Here is a 26,191-nt window from a genome sequence, read left to right on the forward strand (position 1 = left end):
TAGTTCCTTAGCTCTCAAATAATACTTATTTTAACAAATCAGTTCACTATCTGAAAAGAAAAGCATTTTAGATTTACATACAAAGATCAAGTGGGAGCCCTTTTCAGACCATATATACAAAATTATTGGAGGCTATTGATGTGGGACTAAAAACATGTCAATTGCCAATAAAATGCATATTTATTAAAAAATGGGCTTTCAAAAAACATATTAAAGCAGCAAAGATGGACAGAATATAGAGAAAGATAATATTATGTGAGCAAATGGTAGTTTAAGCAAAGTATTCATCAAGACTAAGTGGAAAAACTAAACAGCATTAAAATGTTTTCCAGTACAAGTTAATGCACAAGTCTATTGCATAGGGTTGGGGTACTTGCCACTTTAGGAGATTTTTAGTGACCGATGTACCTCAAGTGTGTACTCAAAAATGGAAATGTGAAGTCTGGTAGAAAGAATTAAGCGTTTGCATTCAACTTTAATTACGAAGACATTGAGAAGATTCTTGCATCCAGATTGCTGCAGGAAGTGAGCAGGTTGGATATACAAGATCAAATAGTGGTCAATACTCAGATGTTTCTGAAAAATTGACAGAGTAAATGCAGATTAATCACCAGGACCAGATGGGGTCTACCCAGGGGCTTTGAGGAACTCTAGAGTGAAACAGACAGTTGGCCGCGCGCAGCCAGTCATTTCAAAGGAAAACTGTGGGAGAAGGAAGACAAGTTGCCTGCAAATTTAACTCCTTCAGGGAGAGTCCTGGGACAAACCATGTATCAACAATAAAGAATAATTATCACACACTTCAAAACTGTGCACTCCACTTCCTCAACGGCATCAACAAAGCCCACTCACCTTTGAAATTGTGAGAAGTGAATGAATTTGTTTGTAAATTACATAAATAAAAGTTTTTGCTAAAGAAAATGTACACATTTGTGCGTGTCTTTGTGTCTCTCTCACTCAGGTGCTGCTGTGTGTCTGTCTACAAGCAGCAGAAGATGCAAAGACTAAGACTGGAACTGGGTTCGTCTTGTTTGTTTTTAGGGTTTACTTCACTGTTGCCAATAGCAGAATGAGGTAATGGCTCTTCACACTTCATCTGTGTTGTTGGGAAAATGTGGAAAACGTAGAGGAGGCCTCTTGTCTCTTCAGATGACATGATGCTTGTCCAGGAGACATCTTTCACTAGAAGATGAAGCTGTAATTCTAGCATTAAAATGCTTGCAGATCTTCTCAGGCATTACAGAATTTTCCGCAGCACTGAGACAGAGCAGGAGAACGTCATCTCTCAACCGTGTTAGCCTTCGCCATTCTAGCTAATTGGTGTCAGAAGGTGAAACCGTGGCTATGGCAACTAAAGAAATAGAAAGTGTTTGAAAATTAAATGTATCGAGTCCCACACACTTTTATTGCCTTATTATATTCTTGTACTCCCTTTTCTCCTGTTTATATTTTGTGTCCTGAATAGGGGAATTAAATTGTGATCCTGACACAATAATAAGAGCTCAGGTTTGTGGTTTTTGGTCTCTAGAACTGGCTTCAGTTATTCCCCACATCTTACCATATTTCCTTTTTATTTAAGTTATCAAGTTTCTGTTGATTCTGCCCAATTTTATCTTGATTAATTTTCTTCTTATTTTGCTGAAAAAAAGAAAAGAGAAATGCAAAGTGAATTTCTGCATTTCCCCATGAAAGCCCTATCAATGAGCCTGTATTTGTACCAACGGGGACTGTTATCCCTCTATCACAATGGGTAATATTTCTCTTCTACTCAGGTTTCCTTCCCACTTTCCTTCTGATGCCATCCTATCTCTTACCTGTCTTCTTGGTTTCCACAATGATACCATCTTTTTGTTGAGTATCCACCTTTCTGCTCAGTCAGTCCCACCCACATGTGGATGCACTGCCTATCCCTGCAAAAGGCAGACAAACTGACACCTCATAACAATAAAATCTCCAGTTACTACACCCCTGTTCAGGATAACTCCCTAAAGGTGTTGTTATTGATAGGAACTACTGTTTTTCTTGTGTTCACGTCAATTAGTGATTGTTTCTTGCTAAAATAAATATTATTCTTATCAAAAGATCTAGATGTCTACATGTTTCTAAATTCATTAGTTATTCCCTATTCTATCCTAAAAGTGCCTTGACTTCTTTCTTCTTTCTTTCTTACTTGCTTTCTTTCTTTCTTTTTCTTTCTTTTTTTTTTTTTTGTAAAAGCATTTTGTTTTGAGCATTCTGTTCTGGATTTTCTTCTATTTCACTGCTGGCTTCACATTGTCTTTGCTAAGAAACTTTTTTCTCACCTCCAACTGAGAAGAATTTAAATTTCAATCTCAAGTAGATGTCTGCTTGTCCATGTTTACTTTAGCATTAGTTCTAATAGCCAAAACCTAGAAACAAATCTATGTCAATTAAGAGAAGAATGACAGGAATATAGTGTCCAGACAGGTAAAATACTATACCCAGTATAAAAAAGATAATCACATGATTGTTACAACATATTCTTCAGGGTTCTCTAGAAGAATAGAGCCAACAGAATGTATATGTTTTAAGGGGGGGGATTTATTGGATTGGCTTCTAAGATATACTAGGAGTAGTTAAAAAATGACTGATTTATATAAAAGAGCCCAAGAAAGTGCTATTCGCTTATTCCCTGGGGCTAAAAGACTCAGTGTTCTCAATCTGGACCTGAAGGCCTGGGAGATTCTTCTGTCCATATTGGAAGACCGAAAAGGGTGGGTGTAGTGTCTGCCATGTATCAGAGCAACACCTGCAATAGAAGAAATTGCCAGTGAGAGTGAAAGCCAAGAAAGCACAGCAAAAAAGAATTCTTTTCATCTGGGCTCACAGGTCTGCCATAAACATCCACGTTTAGCGTTAGTAATACTGCTCCAGGTACTTCAGGTTCATCAAGAACTGGATCTTGCATTAATTCTTCTCAGTACAAAACAAGTCATAACTGAGAAATATAATAAAATAGCATTATGCTATGTATGAAAAATAATTAAGAGGTAATTTACTCATAAACTGCAGCACAAGCAAGAATGAAGGGGGTACCATTGCCTACTTGCTGCAGATGAGATGGGTTACATTCTCCCCACATCTTTCTTACCATCTCGGGTGGACAGGGAGAATTCAGCATGTCATGCATTAAGCACACAGTAGTAGGGACTGGCAGGACTCAATTCATGCTGCCATTCAGCTGGAGGGACAAATTTGTTCAAGACATGGAATCATCATCAAACCTGACCTCCAGGTTTCTCTCAACCTGGCAATATTATGTTGGGGTATTTTTAAATTTTTTTTAAAAAAAATTATATCACCAAATCCTAGGGAGGCTCAGGCCTTGATGGTGGACGAACTCGTGTAAATTGGGGTTCTCACAGAGAAAATGGAAGGCAGCTTAGAGGGTTTAAACAAAACCAGATTTGCTTCAAACACAATGATTCTGTCTTCTATCAGCATTACACAGAGAAGAAACTTCTAAATATAGAAGCTAAAGGACAAAAGTCGGATCTTCTTTATAAAGGTGCCGAAGAGAGAATGTGATGCTGTGAATATCATGAAAAATTAACCTGGAAACCGTCTTATGCCGTGAGTCATCAACAAACTAGCTCTGTCAACTGCCTTCGAGAGATGATTCATTGGTCATGAATCTCACACATTCAAAGTGATATTTTTCTAGCTGATCTCTTCATACTGATTAGTCTATTTTGTAACAAGGGAGGTAAGGAAAGAGAGATGGAGTATTCCAGATTTCCAACATAAGTATTTAGGTAACTAATGTAGTTCTGTTGAAGGAATGTTTACTATACAATTATGTAATTCTGGGCTTGTGATAGGCTCTAAAATTGCAAATTAATATTCTCCAGTGATACAGCAAATAAGACTAGAAACATTTCGGGAACAATGGACAAATTGAGACAAAATTTGTAAAACTGACAAAAGTAGAGCATAAGATGATGGAGTATTTGGTCTTCTTAGAGGAACTAATGGCTGAATTTAGTCTTTAACTGGGAGTGGAATATATTTATGAGAGCAATTAGGGAATAGCAGCATGCTGAAGGAAGGAGACTGCAAAGCCTTGAGGCAAGGAACTCAGTCATGAAATCCTAACTCCAATTGGATGTTGTTAGAAAAAGAGAATAAAGTCAGGGGCCGATGTCAGCTGAAGCTGAGAGTTAAGCAGATAGCTGAGGGGCAGCAGAAGTTAACATACAGACTTGGGACTTGATTCTGAAGGTCATTTTCATTCAAATTCTAACAACTGGGAAATAGTATGAAAATAAATTTGACACTTTGGGGTGTGATTGGTGAAAACAGTATCAATGTGATGTTTCTCAATCCAATACACTAAAACCATCTTATATAAATCTATAAATCTATATTTCCTTTCTTTTTTTTTTTTGGATTTTTCGAGACAGAGTTTCTCCGTAGCTTTTTGGTTCCTGTCCTAGAACTAGCTCTTGTAGACCAGGCTGGTCTCGAACTCACAGAGATCCTCCTGTCTCTGCCTCCCGAGTGCTGGGATTAAAGGCGTGCGCCGCCACCTCCTGGCTTTAAATCTATATTTTCTATCTCTTTATCCTCCTCTTTTTATCCTGCATTTCTTTGTATTTTCTTAGCTTTGTTTATGTCCATCCTTAACATTCATGACATACTCTTCTGTATGCTTCTTAGCCCTTTCTAGAATTTTTAATTTATTCAAGATTCATGGATTGTACATGTTAGTAAATTGATTGGATTCCATGCAAATGTCTGCTAAACACAGAACCAGAGAGTCTAGAGGCTCTGCAGTCAGCACTTCCTTGAATGAAAATTTGAGGCAGATAGAGTGGAACGCTGAATGTCAAAGCTGGGCATGTCAGCTGACTGCAGGAGGAGATTAAAGAGTGTGTGTTTTACACTAAAAAGCTGAATTTCTAAAAGTCATGGGTGAAGTAAGAGGCCATGGTAAAGTAATCTGGGTCAGTGATAGGCTCGTTCAGAATAAATGCCATCCAAGGACAGATGCAGGGCAAATGTGAAGCATTGAGTTGATAGAAACTCCAAACAAGATTAATACATGGATTCCAGATTGAAGAAGAAGGTGTCAAATGTTCAAGAAGACTCACACACCAGAGAAACAGACCACTAAAACGCAGTGATGCATGTCTTCTGTATGTCAGACATCAAGCCAGGTCCACTGGCAGTGGCGACTATGATGCTAACTCAAAAGTGCATAGGTTGTAGTTCTGACCTCTGACCCGTCTTCTTGGAGCAAGGAGACTCAATATCATCTCAGTATCATCTATTCTGTCCTCTCAGCAAAACTACTTAGTCCCCCCACCTTTCTGTTTGGCTAAAAGGAGACACATTAATTAGAAACACAATAAAGTTGTTAGCAAAGGGGAAAGCATAAACATTTGCAAAGCTTCAAAAAGAAAAATTGATTGCCTTCGGATAAGTTTGTTTATTCAGGTATTTAAATGACGTTCATCATTGCAGCATCTGGGGTACTTACCATCTTAGAAAATCGTTGTTCCTGAAAAAAGTCAATTTCCACAACAGAAAGCAAAATAATTGAACTAAAGTGTTGCCTGCAGTATTAAATGACCCCCAAACAAAACAAACCTTCCATGCTCAAAATAGAAAATATAAGAAGGAAGTTAACAGAATCAAAAATAAGGCAAACATGGGCAAAGATGGCTTTTTTAATGATTTTAAATGATCATCAATAAACCATCTTGACAGAGTATGGCCAAGTATTTATTATTCTTGACTACTTAGCTGTATTTAGAGACAAGCACAGCTGAATTTCTTTGAATTTTCTTATTATCACTTTGCCTACAAGGAAATTCACATTTGGATTACTGAGTTACTTTTGTTTGTGAGAATCTCTCTTTCAAGATGCCAGATTCATCTGTCAAGAAATAAATACTTGAAATACTTGTTGAGGAGTTAATTTTATTATTTCAATATTTGTTAAATGATCTTATAGTCAGGTGAGCACTTAGGTACACACTGTTTTCTTTGATCTGTTTTTTCCCCTCTTCCCTACGTTTGAACATTCTCAAGTGCTTATTGGTAAACTTGCCTTCAGTTGACTTTTTTACCATTATTACGAAAAGAAGCTCATGATTCATTTTTTCATGAAAAACTCTATAGTTTTAATACTTCTAATCACCACCACTTTTCTATTATATTTACTAATATGGTATATATTTTCAAAATCCTGTTGTTAAAAAAATTCTAAATAAAAATCTTTTCTTTCCAAACCAAAAAAAAATTCATCTAGACCTCCAGGACAGGAAATCACACCTTTTACATTTATTATCATAAAAGAAAACAAACATGACATCCTGGATTCTCAAATCCTTGCTAAATGATGGATTTATGTAATACATGCAGATAAATTATTCTTGGCTTTAAATAAATAAATAGATAGATAGATTTGCAGCTAATACGTTTCTGAATAAAATTTGGCTTCACAAAATCTGTTAAGTGTCTTAGAAAGATCTCCTCTCTTATGTTCATCAGGTACCTCTTAAGTGCACTGAGATAGCACAGGGGAAGGGGGCTGGCTAGTGGGGAGGGTATTAAATTAACTGCCTGAAGCAGATACTAAGATCCTGGTAACAACACTCATTCCAAAGTTCTGGGAAGATCAAAATGAGTCAAAATGGGCATATTATTATTGCAGCTTTAAAGAAGAAAGAACAAGACTATGACTTGTTTTAGAAAATAGCAACACAGACTAAAACGGAAAGAAAAAATTGTGAAAATGGCTTCTAGCATCTGTAGTCTTTCCATTTTCACTTTTCTCTAATTAAAATGTGACCATAGAGAAAGCACTTCCCCCAAAATTCTTACTTATTATTTACATCTGATAAATACCCAAAGCAACATGAGTTACATTATACTAACATCCTCTCAGCCTAGAGATTTTGTCTTTTTCTGACATATTTATGTCATTATGGGCTTCTAAAACAAACCGATTTTTTCTTTTTATAGGGTGCAATAGTAAGGCATAATTCTGCATGTGGTAAAAACATTTCTCGCTCATATTTCACAAACTCTGATTGTAACTAGACAATGGTTACTATTTTTTTCTAAATCCTGATTTATAGATTCAAAAGTTTAAAGTAATTATACTCTATTCTCAAAAAAACCCAATTGATTATATAATTTATGCACTGTTAATAGGTTTCTTTTTTTTTTCTTTCACTTCTTTTTTAGATTTGTCTTTAAGGTTTCTTTTAGGATTTTTTGTTTGTTTGTTTGTTTGCTTTGTTTTGTTTTGTTTTGAGTCAAATCTTCTCCATGTATCCCTGGCTGTCCTGGAACTCACTCTGTAGATCAGGATGGCCTTGGATTCACAGAGATCTGCATGCTTCTAATAGGTTTCAATTAGATCTCACTCATTCCAGATAAATTTGGTAGAAAATACACAGTAGGTAAGTTAGGGATATCATTAACAGGCCTGAAATATATCAACTTATCATTTATAAAGTAAGGCAAATTATACTGAATAAACCTTCTGTACAATAAAGCTAAAAAGCCTATTTTTTTCAATTCTTTAAAATATGAATTCTACCACAACTAAGGCAGAATTTTCTCAGTTACATTGTTGAGAAATACATGCATTGACATTCTTGGCAGATACACAACAAAACAAAGAAATTGTATCATAGGGCACATCAGGCATTTTGCATGTTCTCAGCGATAACATTTTACTGGGTCATCTTAACAAGTGCATCTGGGTGGACAAGTCATTACATGCTTTAACAAATAGACTTTCATTTGATAGCTAGCATACATATAGAGCATGTAGAAAGATTTGATTATCATACCTAACACTAAGTAAACCTAAAGTTGTGTCACATACTTGTAATCCCAGCACTTGAAAAGGTAGATGCAGAAGAATTAAAAATTCAAAGGATATATAGTTTGTTGTCAGCCTGAGATATATGAGATTAGCTCTCAAATAACAACTAAAAATAAATAAAGTTTAACAGAAAATACTAAATATACTTATAAATTCATGTAAATCCTTATCCACGGAACCTACTTTTCTTTTTTAATATTTAATGTTTGTATTGAAATATAATTACATCACCTCTCCCCACTCTCTCTCATTCTCCAGCTCCTTCTAGTTATCCTTGAACCCCTCCATGTCTGCCGCAATCTGATAGATTCTTTATGATGATAACTGTTAAACACATAGGTGTATTTATATGCATTAATATAAATATAAGGAGAACCCTTTATGTACTTTTTTGTTCTTTGTGTGCGAATGATTTCAAGGCTGAAATCTGGACTGGACAGCAATCATGTGGCACCTCCCTCGCAGAGGTTCTCCTTCTCCCAGAAATCAGTAGAAGTCAGAAGTTATCTGTGCTTCATTGTCTAATGCTGAGACTCTGAGAAATTTCCCTTTTCATGTTATCAAGTCTATTGATATTTACATGGTTCTGGTCTTTTTCATTTATCCATCTCTATGACAAATGCCAGAATCCATTTTTGCTTTGCTTTCTGATAATAAAAAATAATTCTGCCCAAAGGCAACACTAATAAAAGCAGAAACCTGACCTGCTATACACTGACTAATATCAACTGTAGTAATCTGTTGATAGTGGAGGAGAATGATTTGCATTTCTGCTCTACATTTTTTTTTTTAACATGAACAAGCTGTAAATGGATCTGATCACATGGTCTTGATCTTAACTTGGGAGAATTAAAGTATTTCCATCTAAGAGTGTGAGGACCTGACTTTTCAAACTCCATTTTAAAGAAGGAGCTTCATCTTAAGCCTTATAATGAAACCGGGGTGGGAGGCATCTCAGTTCCAGAAATGTGGAATTTGAACTGATACCCTGAAAAGAGCCAATTAAGAAGCCAGAGAGCAGGGTTATAAAATTTATCGAGGTTCAGATGTTCCTAGGAGGCATCCTGTCCTTGAAGATACCTTCTCAGTTATTCATGGCTCTTTGTTGGGGTTTTAATTCCCCAAAATTAACCAATGGTTTCATAAACTACCTTACACTATGCCCTCCTTACTCAATCCCAAGACGACAGGGCATGAACTCTCCTGATTACAGCGTTTCCGCTTTAAAAACTCCTCCCCAGGCTTGGTGTGTTCCCTCACTACATTGGGGTGCTGGAAAGGTGTGATCCAAATTTGAGTTTGTATATTAAAGATAGTCAAGAAATTTGCATCAGAATTTGGGCTCCATAAATTCATTTGGGGATGATTAACTTTGGCATACCAAGAGGAAAGTTCCTTAAGGTTCAGGAACATTCTGTTCTAGTGGGAGGCTCTTAAAGACTAAAGAATTAAGCACTTCTGGAAATCCCTGGATGTTACAAAATTCCCAACCTCTTCCATCCTCAGGGATATATAAAAATAAACGCCTTTAATCCCAGCACTCGGGAGGCAGAGGCAGGCGGATCTCTGTGAGTTCGAGACCAGCCTGGTCTACAAGAGCTAGTTCCAGGACAGGCACTAAAACCACAGAGAAACCCTGTCTCGAAAAACCAGAAAAAAAAGTAAGATTGGCTGAGGAGAGAACACTTTCAGACTGACCTGTCCAGTTAACTAGTTGCAAGGCGTGCAATTGACCCAGGAAAGCATCTTCCTTGAGTTATTCCCTTGCTCACACCTTCCTTTCCAGAGCCGCAGCTGCCTTCAAGTCATTCATCTTGCAAGGCGCTCAGACAAACTCAGTGTGTAGCCAACACCGACTTTAGTGGAACAGATTCTTTTTCTGTCCTCAGGGCCTGAAAAGACACACTTTCCCATCCCCCACAGGGAGAATCACAGGGCATACTCAGTGTCAACTCCTAGGTGCAGGATATATTGACTGGAAAGCATTCTTCAGAGACTCTTGTCTGAATTGGTACCATCTAAAGAGCCATCCCAATAAACTGTGTTACACAAATCTGCTCAAAGCACTGGGTGCATGAGGACTGAGGAGACTTCTCTTTTGAGCTGTGAAGTACTTTCCTTGTTCAGCTGGCCATGAGTTTGCACTCTTCCCCATAACTGTGTGGATCTGGGTCTGTCTTGTCTGGGTCAGGAAAATAAATTATCGTGGAATCATCAATTGTCACAGAGATATGTCATGTTTTGTTATGAAGGTTAGATGCTATGGTGCATGCCTATAATTCTATCTGTTCTGTGAAGAACATGTTGATGGGATTTGTGACCTTCCTCACTTGTATTTAAAACAATGCTTCACTGGCTTATTTCAGAAATTTACCTGACCACAGTCTGTGTTCAAAATATTGACCTTAATGTTTCTCTTCAATAAACATTCTTTCAGCAGAAGGACTGCCAATCAAATCCACCATTTCACAGTCTATCACCTTTGTTGTGCAGTCTCTTTGTTCATTATATTATTCATCTTATCTCAATTGATATGTATTTTTTGCCTAAGAAATTACATTTTATGATGTTTGTTTCATATCATTTAAGTAATATCTTTAAATAATATAAAAGTATCTTTCTAGCAGAAAATAAAGATTCTAGATTCAATGGAAACATTTCTTAATGAATGATCCTAGTATTCCCCAAATACACATGCTCTGTACTGACCTTTTTTTTTCAGAAGTGTCCTCAGGAGTAACTGTGTTAGTGGTCACATGCTATTCTGCTTATGTCATTGTTGACTTGTCTTTCAAAGACTCAGCAGGGAGGAATTTTTGAAGTAGCAAAATATTCTAGAGCATGCATTCTGAAGAATAACAATTCTTCTAACAGACTCATCAGCTGCATGTTTAGCTGAGTTTTGAAAGTGTGGTTAGGATACCGTCCTTGGAATTTGATGATTTACTTAGGAAAAATTGGAGTTCACGACACCTTCTAAAATAGATATAAACAAGTTAATACTTACATATATTTATAAAAAAATGAACATTGTAATATATTAAATTAGAAGCTTAGTTTTTAATATCTTTTAAATACAAAGTAATTAGGACATACAATTATATAAAAATAACAATCAAAATTCATAAGCCAACATAGATGATACTCAAAAATAGTAAAATGTTAAACCACATGCTATTAGATATATCAACTCATTTGTAGTAAAAGTACAGCAATAAAGTAACTAGTAAAGCAATACAGAAAAATCAAGGAAACAATGAGTACAAATTTAAGGTAGCAGGGCTCTTTAGGGAAAAGGGGACCAGTGTGTGAGTAGCTCCTGAGAGACAAACACTGGGACATTTAATTTCTTTGATATTTTTTCAGATGTATGGCACATTTCATATTGCATATCAATTTATCAATGCACTCCTGTGATTATTATTGAAATATTTGAAATACTAAAAGCTTATTTGATTATTTCTAGACATACAGTCCCCATTCAAATCCAGATTTTCTTCTTCATAGTTCTTTGAATAAAGGGAGCAATAAAATCCTTGATGTGGCATGTAGTTTCTCCAACATCCAAATGGGTACAATTAATGTTTAAGAACCTTGACTTGATTTTAGAACTGGGAAATAATAAATTGCTTCTGGATATTTTAGGAAGGTGAAAAAGACGTTTCTAAGATTTTGATTTTTATTATGTCTTAATTTATTAATTGACAGTTTCATATAGGCATATAAAAACACTGATTTCTGTCATCTCCCTCTTAATTTCTGCACATTTCTGCCTACTCAATCCCATACCATTCTCTACAAAATTCTTTCTCATAGCCCTGTCTATTTTTCTGTTGTTTTTTTTTTTGTCTTTTTTTTTTCTGTGACCCATTGAATTTAATCAGAGGAACCTATGTGACCATGGGTTTGGAGCTTTGTATACATACCAACTGCTTGCTAGTGTGATTTAAGGATATCTTCACAAGAGAAAACCCATGCCAGGTACTGTAATCCCAGACAACAGACCTTGCCTTGACGGCCATAGGCCCAAGAAAGGAACTTACTACTGTGTTTAAGTAATTGACACAGCATCAAACTGCATCTTAATGACTATGTTTATACTAAAGACAAAAGCTAGTCTCAGACATGGTTAGAAACTAGTGAATTATTAGTGAGTTTTGCTGGGCCCTCTGCTTTATGAAAGTCATTTAGGTACTCTTTGATGACCATTGAATTAGCCTGGATTTGAATTTTTATCTGAGTTGTCTTATTGACACATCAATGCATACTATTTATGCCTACTTTCATATCATATTTTTCAATTGAACCAGATGAAGCATTTATACTTCAGTTTATTCCAATGAAAGTATATTGCATCGATAGCAGGCACAGGAATTTTCAGAGATATATTGGATTTAGTCTCCATGAACGCAAAGGGTCTCTCATTTTTTATTGAATATTGCTGTATACCGGGAAGTGTTTAGTTTAGGAGTGAGGGTAGGAGATTTGAGATGGGAGCAACTCTTATTATAGAGCACCCATGTTCAATGTGTAGAAGATAAACCTTGAAGAATGTGAAATTTTCTTTAATGTAATTTGTCTTTAATTATGGTCAGATGTGGAAACGTTAAAGTGAGATCAGATGAATTGCAAATAGATTAACAGCCCGAGTTGGTCAAAGCACACTAGGCACACATGATGCAATGGTATTGCACTTCATTAATCTTTAGTCAGCCTCTGGGATCTGGTCACTATTCATAGCTATACTGTAGTATTAAGTGAAGAATGTGTCTACCACATTCATATTAAAATCAAATTTTCTTTGCTTCATTGTCTGTTTCATATCATGTAAATGAATTCTAATTAATATTTAATAGTTAAAGTTCCAATCTTGCACACTCACTTAAGTAAAATGAGGAGTAGCTTTGTATCATGTGTTTTTCAGTACTGCTTTGATAACATCAATCCCTCATTCACAAAGATTAACATCACAGGAAGGCATTGGTGTAGCCAGAGGCAAGAAGATCTCTGTGCTGTGAGTTTGAGGCCAGCCTGGTCTACAGAGGGAGTTCCAGGCTCCAAATCAACACTGTCTTGGAAAATCAAAACAAAGAAAGAAACAAAAGAGGATGGCATCAGAGTAATGCACACAGTCAGGTGAAGTGGTGACTATTTAGACATTTTCTTCTTATTTTTATTTTCAGACACATTTAAAAGGAAAGCTTTTGGAAGTTAAATAATGGTATCTGTGTAATTTAGTCATTTATTCTTAAATTTTAATGAATACACTTAAATTATGACAATACATTATACACCAGTGGCCAGGAAAACTGCTTGTGGTGCCCAAGGCTATTTAACCTACAGCACTGTAAGCAGTTGTGATGTTCACACGTAATTATTTTTATATATCACAACATTTCAATTAATACTGTTTCCATGGAGGCTATAGATTTTTACTTTGCTTTTCAATATTTGTAAGGTCTAACATAATTTTATATAATATTTATGGCCTATAAAAGTCTCATAAGAAAGTGATAGAGAGGTACGTTTACTCACATATTACCGAAATATTAAAATGTTAATAGGATCTGGGTTGGGGAGATTGCTCAATAGTGACATCATTGACACAAGGTTAGTATATGAGTTCAAATCTCCCAAACCCATGTAAATTGAGCACTAGAGTGCATGTATGTTATCCAGTATCCTTAACGATTGGTGCGTGTGAAAATCGGAGAACCCACAAAAGCATGTGACCAGGATAACCTGGCATATAGGGCAGTGAACAAGAAATTCTACCTAACATGGCATATGGGAGGATCTTCACCTGTCAAAGTTGTTTCCTGATCTCCACACACATCAAGGCATATAATGCATTCAAACCCAAACACACATGCATCACATAAATCTCTCTCACATACATATTCTAATCATGCACACACACAAATGAATGCATAATGAAAACATTTAAATATTAGTAGTCTTTCTCAGGATATTTAAATTAGCCATTTAAATATACCCAACCAGTTTTGTTTTCTAGTGGTCTTTAACTTTTATTATTTCTTGTTCTCATCAATAATCCTACCATTTTCTCTTCCTGTAACTTTGTGTGTAGGAGCTAAGCCAGTAGGGTCCCGTTAACTTCCCAACACCTATCATGTTCAGAACAACAGCTGGAATTCAAGAAGGGGATAATTGAAAGATCTCCAAACTCCATGAATTTTATTCACAAAGCGTTTTAGCAATAGACAGTGCAGCAGAAGAAATAAACATGGGCAGTTGTAAGGGCCACAGAAAAGCAGTGACAGCTCTGTGTAAAACCCCTGCAATAGAAAGCATACAAAGAGAGAAATTCATCAAGATCATCTGTAAGTCCCACAAGGTGCACAAGTGGCCAGGTCCCTCCTCCCTTCCTCCAAGGACCACTGGCTGCCTGGTTCCACCCACAGAACAATCTAACTAACTGCCCTAAAGGCTGAACTGGCCCCACCCCCACAGAGTAAAAAGCCCAAGCTCTGAATTTAAAATCCCACCTATAATTTCCCTAAAAAGCTTCACCCTGGAAAGCCCCATCCCATAAATAATCTTGTGTAAACCCTGTCTTCTGCTCAGTTCTCTGTTACCTGAAGCCAGAGCAGAGGCAGCCAACCTCCTGTGTTTTTCCCTCCCGATAAATAAAAGTTTTGTTGTGCTATGTGACTGTGATATTCCTTGACTCTCAACTGCCAGATACCTTTTCTCTCAAAGCTGAACACTTACATCTTCTGTTTTATGGTGGTGGTCAAATCAGGCTGGTCAACTGAGTACGCTAAAGCGCACTCAAGTCTATACACTCTTAGCAATGAATGTAGAGAGACTGATGTGCAATAACTTGGGCACAGGGGAAATCTTGAACTTTACACAGCATATTCTATTTCCTTACTTAATAAAGAGTCTGTAGTGATTGATAAACACCATCTTTCAGGATCAAACCAGAGGTTAAACCTGTTAGTCTAGGTACAGCACATTTTTTTTTTTTTTTGGTTAAGAATAATTGGAGAGAAGTAACAGAATATGGACATTACAGTAAACTATTTTTAAGAGTTTTCAGACTAGGTTTAAGTTCTAAGCACAGTTTACTTTTCAAACATTTGCTACTCTTAAATATATATGATCTTCTCAGTCTGTATAATGTTACTTATATGTATGTTTTCAGGGCTGACCATTTGTTTTTTGACAATCAATTGGTGTCCCATCCTCTGGGGAAGACTGTTTCTTTCTGCTCTCAACTTTCCTGAGTTGCCTGGAGTTCTTTTTGCATGGTTGAAGCCTCATGGCTTTTTCAAGTTCACTTTGGCATGTCTCTTGGTTTAATATTTAAATTTCTAAATAACACCATGTATCTAGTTTTGAAAAGTCAATGCTGCAATGTTTGTCTTTTATCTACTAATTGGATTATTTTGTATCTGCTAGTACTATTTATTTCTTTCAATATATTGTTCTGTTCTTTTTTCTTGCTATTTGTGTATTCTGATTCTCTTTCTCTCTTTCCGCTAGCTAGATTTAGAGTAGTAGTGTTTTATCTCTTCTTGTTTGAAGAGCCTGTCCTGTGTTTACTAATATTATTTTTATTTTTAATTGTAGCCTAACAGAAATAATACAGACAATCACCTTTCATATTAAGTCAGACTACTGCACTCTCCACATTAAATAGTGACACATCTTCCCAAGGGGATGGCCATATCCCTGATGGGAGGAACTTTCTTCTCCATGGTTGCATGATCCAACTCTTTTCATGGTCAATTTTCAATCAATATTTTATGGGAGCTCATCTGTGTAAACTTGAATGTGAAATGGTTAGTATTGTCCTGACTGTTTTTTCTTATAGAGACCACTTTTGAAAAACAGTTCACAGTAACCATATCTCCTAAATGTCTCAGTGTATGTAAACCTCATCACGGTGCCCATGTCCACATTTCACACAAGAATGAGCTTGCTTTTCTCCTCCATCACATCCTTTATTGTTCTTCAGATAATGTAATAACTTCCGATAAAATAGAAGTTCTCTTCTCAAATATCACAATTTCAGTTTTCTGCGTGTAACAGAAAATGATGAAAAGCAACAGTAGTCAATCTTATGTCAAGAAGATACCTTTACATTTGAGGAAATAGCTATATTTTGTTCATTTTCTTCATTTACTTTTTCCTTGCAACCTACCAAATTATGATCCGTATAGTAATGTGATTGCTAGTGTTTTAACAAAAAACATATTCAACACGAGCTATTTGAGAGAAAATGAACATGAAAAGTGACAGAAGAAACTCATGTTTGTAATAATGAAAACGTAAATGGGGAATACCAGAAAGCCTGTTCTCATTCCCTGACAAATACACAATGCTAATAGCTTCAACAGAATAGTTCATAACTGGAATTGCTAACGATAGGAGATGGTTTTCAAATCAACTCTTTAAAATGACAATTTTACCAAAGGCACAACCGGAATTGTTTTCAATTTTCAAAGATCAGTTTGCTTGCATTGCTTCTTTTTATTTAACTAAGAGGTGTTATGGAAAGATAATTTTTATAAAAGGAACCAAAACTGAATTGTTACCTTAAAATTAAAGATTCAATCACTTTTATTAATATATAAAGAGTTTATTACTGGTGTTCTTCTATTTATTATTGCTGTCCATCTGGATATCTAGCTTATTTTATTTGGCTTCTGGTGATGCCGTAGGTTTTAGTTGCTAGAAAAAAATGGGAAATTTGGCAAGCTCTGTTCTTAATAGGGGCTTTTAAAGTCAAGCATATTTTTTTTAATATTTATAGTGTTTTAATTTTCATTATTGTTAAATTTCACATTTCATTGATGTCATTGACACTAGTTTTCTGTTCAGTATTTAATTTTCATATTAATTTCTCACATGCAGATGTTCTTTCAATTGTGTTACTGAAGAATGATACAAATAACATGAGCATTTGAAATATAAGCTTGTTCAAAAGATTATTTTATTATTTGTTTTACTATTCCTATTTGGAGGATATAGATATTTTATTACTGTATAATTGGAAATCCAATGAATTACATGTGATTATTTTTACTTGAAGTTATTGACTGATCTTTCAATTAATTTCGGTCAGTATTGACTGAAAATAAGGTAGACAACAAAGAAAGTATGTACGGCAATAAATGTTTATGGCAAAGTAAATACAGTGTAATTGTGCATTTGTTTTTAATACATTCAAAGTGTGTGTGTCTGTGTCACTGCGTGGTATATGCACATGTGTGGAAAGCAGGTATCATACTCTATCACTCTCTGTATTATTATTTTTGATAACATTATCTTTGAGACACAGTCCCTCACTGACTATGGGGCTCAATATTTGGCTAGATGGAAAGGACAGTAAGGCCCTGAATATGACTTTTCCCTCAGCTCCTGGTACTGGGGCTACAGGCTGAGCGCTTCCACACACAGTCTTACATGGATGCTGATAATCTAAACTCTTGTGTTAGAATCACTTTATTTCCTGACCCTTGCACTGTTTAGGATTTTGTTGAGAAGATAAAAAACTAAATATATGGATGTTGCACCCACCCACTGAGATGGTGGGGCTGATCTAATGGGAGCTCACCAAGGCCAGCTGGACTGGGACTGAAAAAGCATGGGATAAAACCGGACTCTCTGAACATGGTGGACAATGAGGGCTGATGAGAAGCCAAGAACAATGGCACTGGGTTTTGATCCTACTGCATGTACTGGCTTTGGGGGAGCCTAGCCTATTTGGATGCTCACCTTCCTAGACGTGGATAGAGAGGGGAGGACCTTGGACTTCCCACAGGGCAGGGAACCCTTACTACCCTTTGGACTGGAGAGGGAGGGGGAGAGCAGTGGGGGGAGGGGAAGGGAAATGGAAGCAGGGAGGAGGCAGAAATTTTTTCAATAAAAAAATAAATTAATTAATTAAAGGAATGTACTAAACAAAAAAAACCTAAATATATGGCAATTTAAAAAACTACTGAATTTAAAGAAAATAAATATCAAATTCATGTTATTTGATTATCCAAATTGGTTATGCAAAATTAATTATCCGAATTGGACAATGTAGCTGTCATTTTAAGGAAATATGAAGTAGGGAGAGCCGGTCATTTTGTTTTGTCCTGCCTAGCTAGCTTAACCCCAGAAATAATCACATAGAAACTGTATTAATTAAATTACTGCCTAGCCAATTATCTCTGGCCTATTATTGGCTAACTCTCACATCTTGATTCAATCCATTTCTTTTTTTTTATTTTTATTGAAAAAATTTCTGCCTCCTTTCCGCCTCCCATTTCCCTCCCCCTCCCCCCACACCTCTCCTTCTCCCTCTCCAGTCTGAAGAGCAGTCAGGGTTCCCTGCCCTGTGGGAAGTCCAAGGTCCTCCCCCCTCCATCCAGGTCTAGGAAGGTGAACATCCAGACAGGCTAGGCTCCCACAAAGCCAGTTCATACAGTATGATCAAAACCCAGTGCCATTGTCCTTGGCTTCTCATCAGCCCTCATTGTCCGCTGCAAACTTGTCCAACCACTTTGGAAATCAGTGTGGTGATTTCTCAGGAAATTCAGGATCAACCTACCCCAGGACCCAGCAATACCACTTTTGGGAATATACCTAAGAGATGCCCTATCATATTACAAAAGCATTTGTTCAACTGTGTTCATAGAAGCATTATTTGTAATAGCCAGAACCTGGAAACAACCTAGATGCCCTTCAATAGAAGAATGGATGAAGAAAGTGTGGAATATATACATATTAGATTCAACCCGTTTCTAATAATCTGTATAACACCAGGAGGTTGTGGCTAACCGGGAAAGATTCATTTTTTTGTCTTTTTTTTAATTTATTTATTTATTAAGGATTTCTGCCTCCTCCCCGCCACCGCCTCCCATTTCCCTCCCCCTCCCCTGATCAAGTCTCTCTCCCTCATCAGCTAGAAGAGCAATCAGGGTTCCCTGACCTGTGGGAAGTCCAAGGACCACCCACCTCCATCCAGGTTTAGTAATATGAGCATCCAAACTGCCTAGGCTCCCACAAAGCCAGTACGTGCAGTAGGATCAAAAACCCATTGCCATTGCTCTTGAGTTTTCAGTAGTCCTCATTGTCCGCTATGTTCAGCAAGTCCGGTTTTATCCCATGCTTTTTCAGACCCAGGCCAGCTGGCCTTGGTGAGTTCCTGATAGAACATCCCCATTGTCTCAGTGTGTGGGTGTACCCCTCGAGGTCCTGAGTTCCTTGCTTGTGCTCCCTCTCCTTCTGCTCCTGATTGGACCTTGAGATTTCAGTCCGGTGCTCCAATGTGGGTCTCTGTCTCTTTTCATCACCTGATGAAAGTTAATATTCAGGAGGATGCCTATATGTTTTTCTTTAGGTTCTCCTTCTTATTTAGCTTCTCTAGGATCACTAATTATAGGCTCAATGTCCTTTATTTATGGCTAGAAACCAAATATGAGTGAGTACATTCCATGTTCCTCTTTTTGGGTATGGCTTTCTTCACTCAGGATAGTGTTCTTACCAGCATCAGTCTGAGCCAGAAGCTTCATGGCGTCTGCCACACTGCCCTTCTTCCCAGCAATCTGGTCTGTCTACTTTGCCCACCTAAGTGCTGCCCTGTCAAAAGGCCAAGGAAGTTTCTTTATTCAACCAATGAAAGCAACACATAGACAGAAAAACCTCCTACATCAGAAATGAACTTTAAAAAAAAAAATCAAGTCATTTGGAGGATTATTATGCCCTGAAACTATCAGTTTGTGAATAAAGCAGGACAATTTACTTTAGATGAAAGATAATGTCAGCTTTTGCTTGTTAACCTGTGACAAAACAACTTGGTTTGAAAAGTATAATTTATCAATCCTTGACATATAAAGTTCCCATCTTCCATTTTGGACATGAACATTAACACTACCCAAAATTTATTTATTTTAATATGAATCTTGGTGAAAGGCATATGCTATCACCTTCATGTTTTCTTTGTGGGTTAGAAGATTTAAAGTTCACCATGCAACTGCAAGTTGTATACTTTCTCCATTACACCATTGGATTCTATCAGATAGTCTTAGACCCAGATTATAAGTAGAAGCTTATTTGTAGGAAATGTATGAGGACATGCCTTTGAGACCAACTGGTATAAAAGAAAATGAAGCTGACTGACCCCCTTCATGGTTGGAAAGCAGAGAGGATGAGAGGAGGTCTCATGCATGACAGAACCTAAATATGCTGCATTGGATCATCTCTTTGAAAGCTTCCACAACCTCTACTTATCATTACCCTTGGATACTTAGACCTTAGGGACACAGCATAAATTCCAGAATACAGAATTCATGCTTCCATACTTCAATTTAACACACACACACACACACACACACACACACACACACACACACACATACATATACATACATATATATATATAGTGACTATATATATATATATATATATATATATATATATATATATATATATATATATATATTTCATGATATGGGTTTCTCTGTGTAGCTCTCTCTGTCCTGGGATTCACTTTGCAGATCATGCTTGTCTAGATCTCACAGAAATTCGACTGCTTTTGCTTCCTGCATACTGAAACTAAAGGCATGAGTTGAGGAATATGCCAATTACTTTTACCTAAGGGAGATTGTGTTGTTTTGTGATTCCTGTGGTAGCCATCTTGGGAGAGTTCTACACTTGCTCTCAGTTAGGTATATCAAGCTAGTTCTTAAAAAAGGAGAATGGTGCACATTCATAGGTTTCAAGATTTGTATAGAAATTATTCTATGTGGCTGCAGCCATGTGTTAGATTTTGATTCTTTCTCCAATACCGCCATAATCTCCCCTGTTCCTGTATAATAGTAAAAAGGACCATTTTACCAAAAGTGCTGCACAGATTCAACTCAATCTCCACCAAGATTCCAACAGACTTTGAAGAACAATATTCAACTTCATATTGAAAATCAAAAGAACCCAGGATAGCTTAAACAAATCTGTATAATAAAAGATCTTCCAGAAGTAGCACCACCCCAGATCTCAAACAGTACAACAGAGCTATAGCAATAAAAATCCCATTATATTGACATAAAAACAGACAAGTGTATAAATAGAATCGATGACCCAGACATAAATCTACACACCTATGGCCATCTGATTTTTTATATTGAACCTAGAAACATACACTAAAAGAGAGAAAACATCTAAAACAAATAGTTCAACAGAAGAATGGATAAAAAAATGTGCATTCATACAATGCCATATTAGTTGACTGTTAAAAACAATGGCATGAAAATGGAGGAACTAGCAAAAATGATCATGAATGTGGTAACAAAGACCAAGAAAGACAAACATGGTATATTCTAGTGAGAACATTCCATAAGTGGATATTAGCAGTAATGTAAAGTAGAAACAGTATAATCCATAGACCTAGAGAAGCCATATAACAAAGAGGTTGTAAGAATCTCACTGTGAAGGAGAACCAGAATAGACATGGAGGGTAGAGGTGTGCTGGGGGAATCAGGTTGGTTTAGGATAGAGGGAGAAAGTACTGGGGAGACAGCTAGAATTGGAGGACGTCTCTGGGATGTTAAGGCCCAAAAATTTGAGACTATTCCTACCTTGTCTGAAGGTTAGAGAGTTTGAAGTTGCTCAAGATTGCCGACAACAACCAGGGCTACACTTTTCGACCCAAATTGTGGTCACTTAGTTATTTTGACATTAAGATAGCCCAAACAGGTAGATTCACTCCACCCTGATATGCAAGCATACTTCTTTTCCTTCTTTTGAAATAGAAGGTTTGACCTTGGCAGTCGCTGCATTGAGGATACTTGTTCTGGGGTGGGTTCACTGCCTAAATATCAGAATGCTAATGAATGCGTTAATGACTAGATGGCTTAAAGTATTGAAACAATTAACTTTTCCAGTTGTCCTTTGTATCATGTTAAATAAGTCTTTTTTACCTTCTGCCTTCTTCCCCTTTTTGTACAGGGGTAGGGAAAATTAAATGGAGGGGAAGTGTGGGGAGGGTGTTCAGTATTTTCTGAAACTTCCTCAAGATACTATTTTATGTTTTCTGTTTTATTATTTTCACTTGCATCTTCGTCCTCTTTACTATTTTTCTGATCCCCATGCTCCTACCCTGGTAAAGGGTAATTTTTGTCAAAGTTAGTTCCCAACATGGGACAAGCTAGAAAACTAACGTAATGGGAACTTCTAGGAATCTATGAAAGTGACCTTAACAAACACTCTTAGTAATGAGAGATTCAGAGCCTAAACCAGTCATTTCCTACAACCAGCAAGTATTCCAGTGGAAGAGCCAGTTGGGCTATTAACCAAGCTACAAAAACTTCAACCCACAATTTGTCCTGTCTGCAAGATGTGCTAGAGTAAAGGTCTAGCAGAACTTGGAGTGGTCAATCAAGACTTATCCAACTTTAGGCCCATGTCATAGTATCTCATGCCTGAAAATGCCTGAATAGACAGTAACCCTAGACTAGACAGCCCAGAGGCCTAGAAGACAAAAAAAAAAAAAAAAAACACTGTTAAATAATGTTTTCTTAGCCAACAGACCTCTCTGCTAAAGCAAACAATCCCAAATAGATCAAACTAGAAGATGCCCAGATTTAATAGATGGCAACATTTCTGGGTGGCACCTTGGAAACCAGAGACAGAAGAACAGAGAACAGAATGACCACAAAAAAACTGGAAGACCACGTGTTGATTCTCTGGGAGGCAGTTTAAATAGCCTGGGGTGAGTGGTCTTGACATTCTCTGGGGGAGGGGTCACCATTTGGCCAGCTTTCGTGGAGGTAGAGTTTGGATTGAGGCAAATTCCAGAGGAGGGAGCTTATGCCAGGAGCTGGGGTGAAGCCCCCAGCCAAACATTTCAGGCTGTTTTGTGTTGCGGGAGGTCCTCCCACTCCTCCAGCCTATCGTCGCTGAGATACCAGCCCCTTGGGGCGTGGTCTCTCTCCCTTTAAAAAAGCAGCCACTTCCCTCTCCTCTCTCTCTTCACTTCCTGCTCCGCCGGTGACTTGACTTCCTTCCTGGTTACGCAGAGGGCTGAAAGTGATCTGTAAGTTTTTTCCCCTTTAAATAAATATCACCCTATTAATCATAATCCCAAATTGGCATTGTTTGTGACTTACGCCTTCATTTGGCGCCCAACGTTTGGTTTTAGAACCTCTCCCGGCTCGCAGCCGCGAGTTCGGCTTGGCGGCCGGAAGTTCGGCTTGGCGGCCGCAAGTTCGGCTTGGCGGGCGCTTGTTCAGCTTGGCGGGAGCAGTTGCTTCCTCAGCCGCTGCCTGTGGATTTAAACTCCACAGGCCCACGTAGTCTCTGCCCGCCTGGTTTGCTCTTTTCTGAGTCGTTTTTAAATCCCCCTTGCAAGCACAGCTCTTAAGTGGCGCGAACCAGAGCACGCGGTTGCTGAAAGCTGCAACCCCTCAGGGTGACTCTGTCACGTGGAGGCATAAGCGGCTTCCAGGTTGCTCTTCCCTACCCCTGGATTCTGGTTTCTGGTTCCATCTCTGGAATTGATTTAATTACATTTACTTTGTTGAGCAACTTACATTTTCCAGTTTTTAACAAATACTAGGCGGACTTTGAAACAGGACCGTGTTTTCGTCGAGACTTGGCAACAGCGCCACCTGCTGGATAATAGGTAATATGGCAGTTCCCGTTTCCAACGCGAATTTTACTGTTCTGGTTACCAATACAATGGGTTATATCATGCAAGGTTTATATGACTATGGGGATAACTTAATTTACTGGTTACTAGGTTTCAGTATTTTTTTGCATATTCTATCATTTAGGAAGATCATGGCACTCCTAAGAACCATACAATCTTTACTAGAAACTCATGCAGGTCAGGAGATTAAGGATTCAAAAGAGACAATAATAAAAAGACTTGAAATGATTGAAGAAATGATTGGAGCTGGTGAACAGAGTAATAAGGCACAAGGACAGAATACAATGCCAACACCAGCTATTAGAACTGGCTTACCAAAGGTTTTAGCAGCATACCCTATACTTAATTCTGACAAAGCGTCAACTTCTAAAGGCTCAAAGGGAGTCAGAGAAGCTAGATGGACGCCAATAGCAATGAATGATCTAAAAGAAATTAAGCAAGCTATTGTTAATTTTGGCTTGCACTCTGCATACGTAAAGGAAATGATAAGGACTTGGGCTTCTAATGCTAGAGCTACCCCCCATGATTTCCATCAGTTAGTGTCTGCAGTTTTAGATAATGGACCTTCCTTGATGTTTGGAATTTATTTCAGAGAAGAATCCAAACATATGGAACAGCAAGGAAGAGCAAAAGGTATTGAGGTTTCCCAAGATCAAATTCTTGGTGCAGGAGAATATGCTGATCCACAGGTCCAAGCTCTTTATGATGATGAAGTACTGTGTCTATGTCACCAAGCAGCTTTAAATGCTTGGAATAGGATACAAGATCCAGCAAAAAGGGTTGAATCATATACCAGAATTAGGCAGGGACAGAGAGAACCCTTTATTGACTTTTTGCAAAGATTAATTAAGGCTCTGGACATAGGGGTAACAGACCCAGAAGCTAGACGAATACTTCTTGAATCTCTAGCTTTTGAGAATGCAAACATAGAATGCAAAAAGATAATTGGGCCTTTAAAGTCTAGATCAGCACCTATGGATGAATGGATTCAGCATACGATGAATGTTGAGACGTTTAGCTATAACGATGAATCTTGGGTAGGAGAAGCGATTTCCACAGCAATGAGGAGACATCAAACTGCCAGGTGTTTTAATTGTGGTAAATTAGGACATCTGAAAAGGGATTGCAGGCACAGAATTTCTAGGAATATTATCTCCTCTGGGAATGACAAAGATAGGAGACCTAGGCCTTCAGGTATATGTAGGAGATGCGGTAAAGGCCGACATTGGTCCAATGAATGCAGGTCAACAACAGACAAACAAGGCAACCCGATACCGTCGGGAAACTCCTTGAGGGGCCTCTCGCAGGCCCCCAAGCCAACAGTGGCCCAGTCATTCCCAGTCACAGTGGAGAACGTGCCTCACCAAGAAAATTAAAAGCTCCAATTTCTGCTGCAAAAAGTAATACTGGTCTAAATGATGAAATCCATGTGGAGGATGAGTCAAAAAACCCAGTTGGACAGAGTAAACGTATATTTTGGCAGACTTCTATTAATGATCAAAGACCAAAGCTAAGAGTCTGTATAAATGGCACTTTTATTGAAGGCTTATTAGACACAGGTGCGGATGTAAGTATCATTACCCCAGAATCTTGGCATCCGAATTGGCCTCTTCAAGAGGTAGATGTTCAGTTCCTGGGAATTGGAACCCTATCTCGTGTAAAACAAAGCACAAGATGGGTTGAATGCATAGGGCCCGAAGGGCAAATAGGAAGACTAAGGCCATATATAGCCAATATTGCCATAAATTTATGGGGCCGTGACCTGCTACAGCAATGGAATACCCAGATTAACATTCCTGTAGTTCCAGGAACTCATAATTCTGGGAAAGATATGATGAGGTATTATGGAAAAAGGTCACTAGCCATTCAGGCTGTACAAGAACATACAGCAAATACCAAACCTTTAGAGGTACCAACAGCCCTACCTTTAAAATGGCTAACTGAGAAGCCAATATGGATCAAACAGTGGCCTCTAGCTGAAGATAAACTACAGGCATTGGAACAGCTGGTGCAGGAGCAACTAAATGCTCACCACATTGAAGAATCAACCAGCCCTTGGAATTCTCCTGTGTTTGTTGTAAAAAAGAAATCTGGTAAATGGAGAATGGTGACAGATCTAAGAGCTGTCAACAAAGTAATTCAACCTATGGGCTCACTACAATCTGGAATTCCTTTGCCTTCTCTGTTACCAAAAGGATGGCCTCTTATAGTTATTGATTTGAAAGATTGTTTTTTCACTATACCGTTACAAGAAAAGGATAGAGAAAAATTTGCCTTTACAGTGCCTACTTATAATAATTCTCAGCCCAATAGGAGATATCAATGGACTGTCCTCCCACAGGGTATGCTCAATAGTCCTACACTGTGCCAATATTTTGTAAGTAAGCCATTGGAAATAATTCGTAAACAATTCCCCAAGTCCATTATTTATCATTACATGGATGACATCTTGTTATCTGATTCAAATAAAGATACTTTAGAAAGGATGTTTGAAGAAGTAAAGAAAGTCTTGCCTAGGTGGGGATTACAAATTGCCCCTGAAAAGATTCAAAGAGGAAACTCTATTAATTACCTAGGTTACAGAATAGGGTTAGAGAAAATTAAAACGCAAAAGGCACAAATTAGGAGAGACCGCTTAAAGACTCTTAATGACTTCC

Source organism: Microtus pennsylvanicus, chromosome 4, assembly GCF_037038515.1.
Source record: "Microtus pennsylvanicus isolate mMicPen1 chromosome 4, mMicPen1.hap1, whole genome shotgun sequence".
Taxonomy (NCBI): domain Eukaryota; kingdom Metazoa; phylum Chordata; class Mammalia; order Rodentia; family Cricetidae; genus Microtus; species Microtus pennsylvanicus.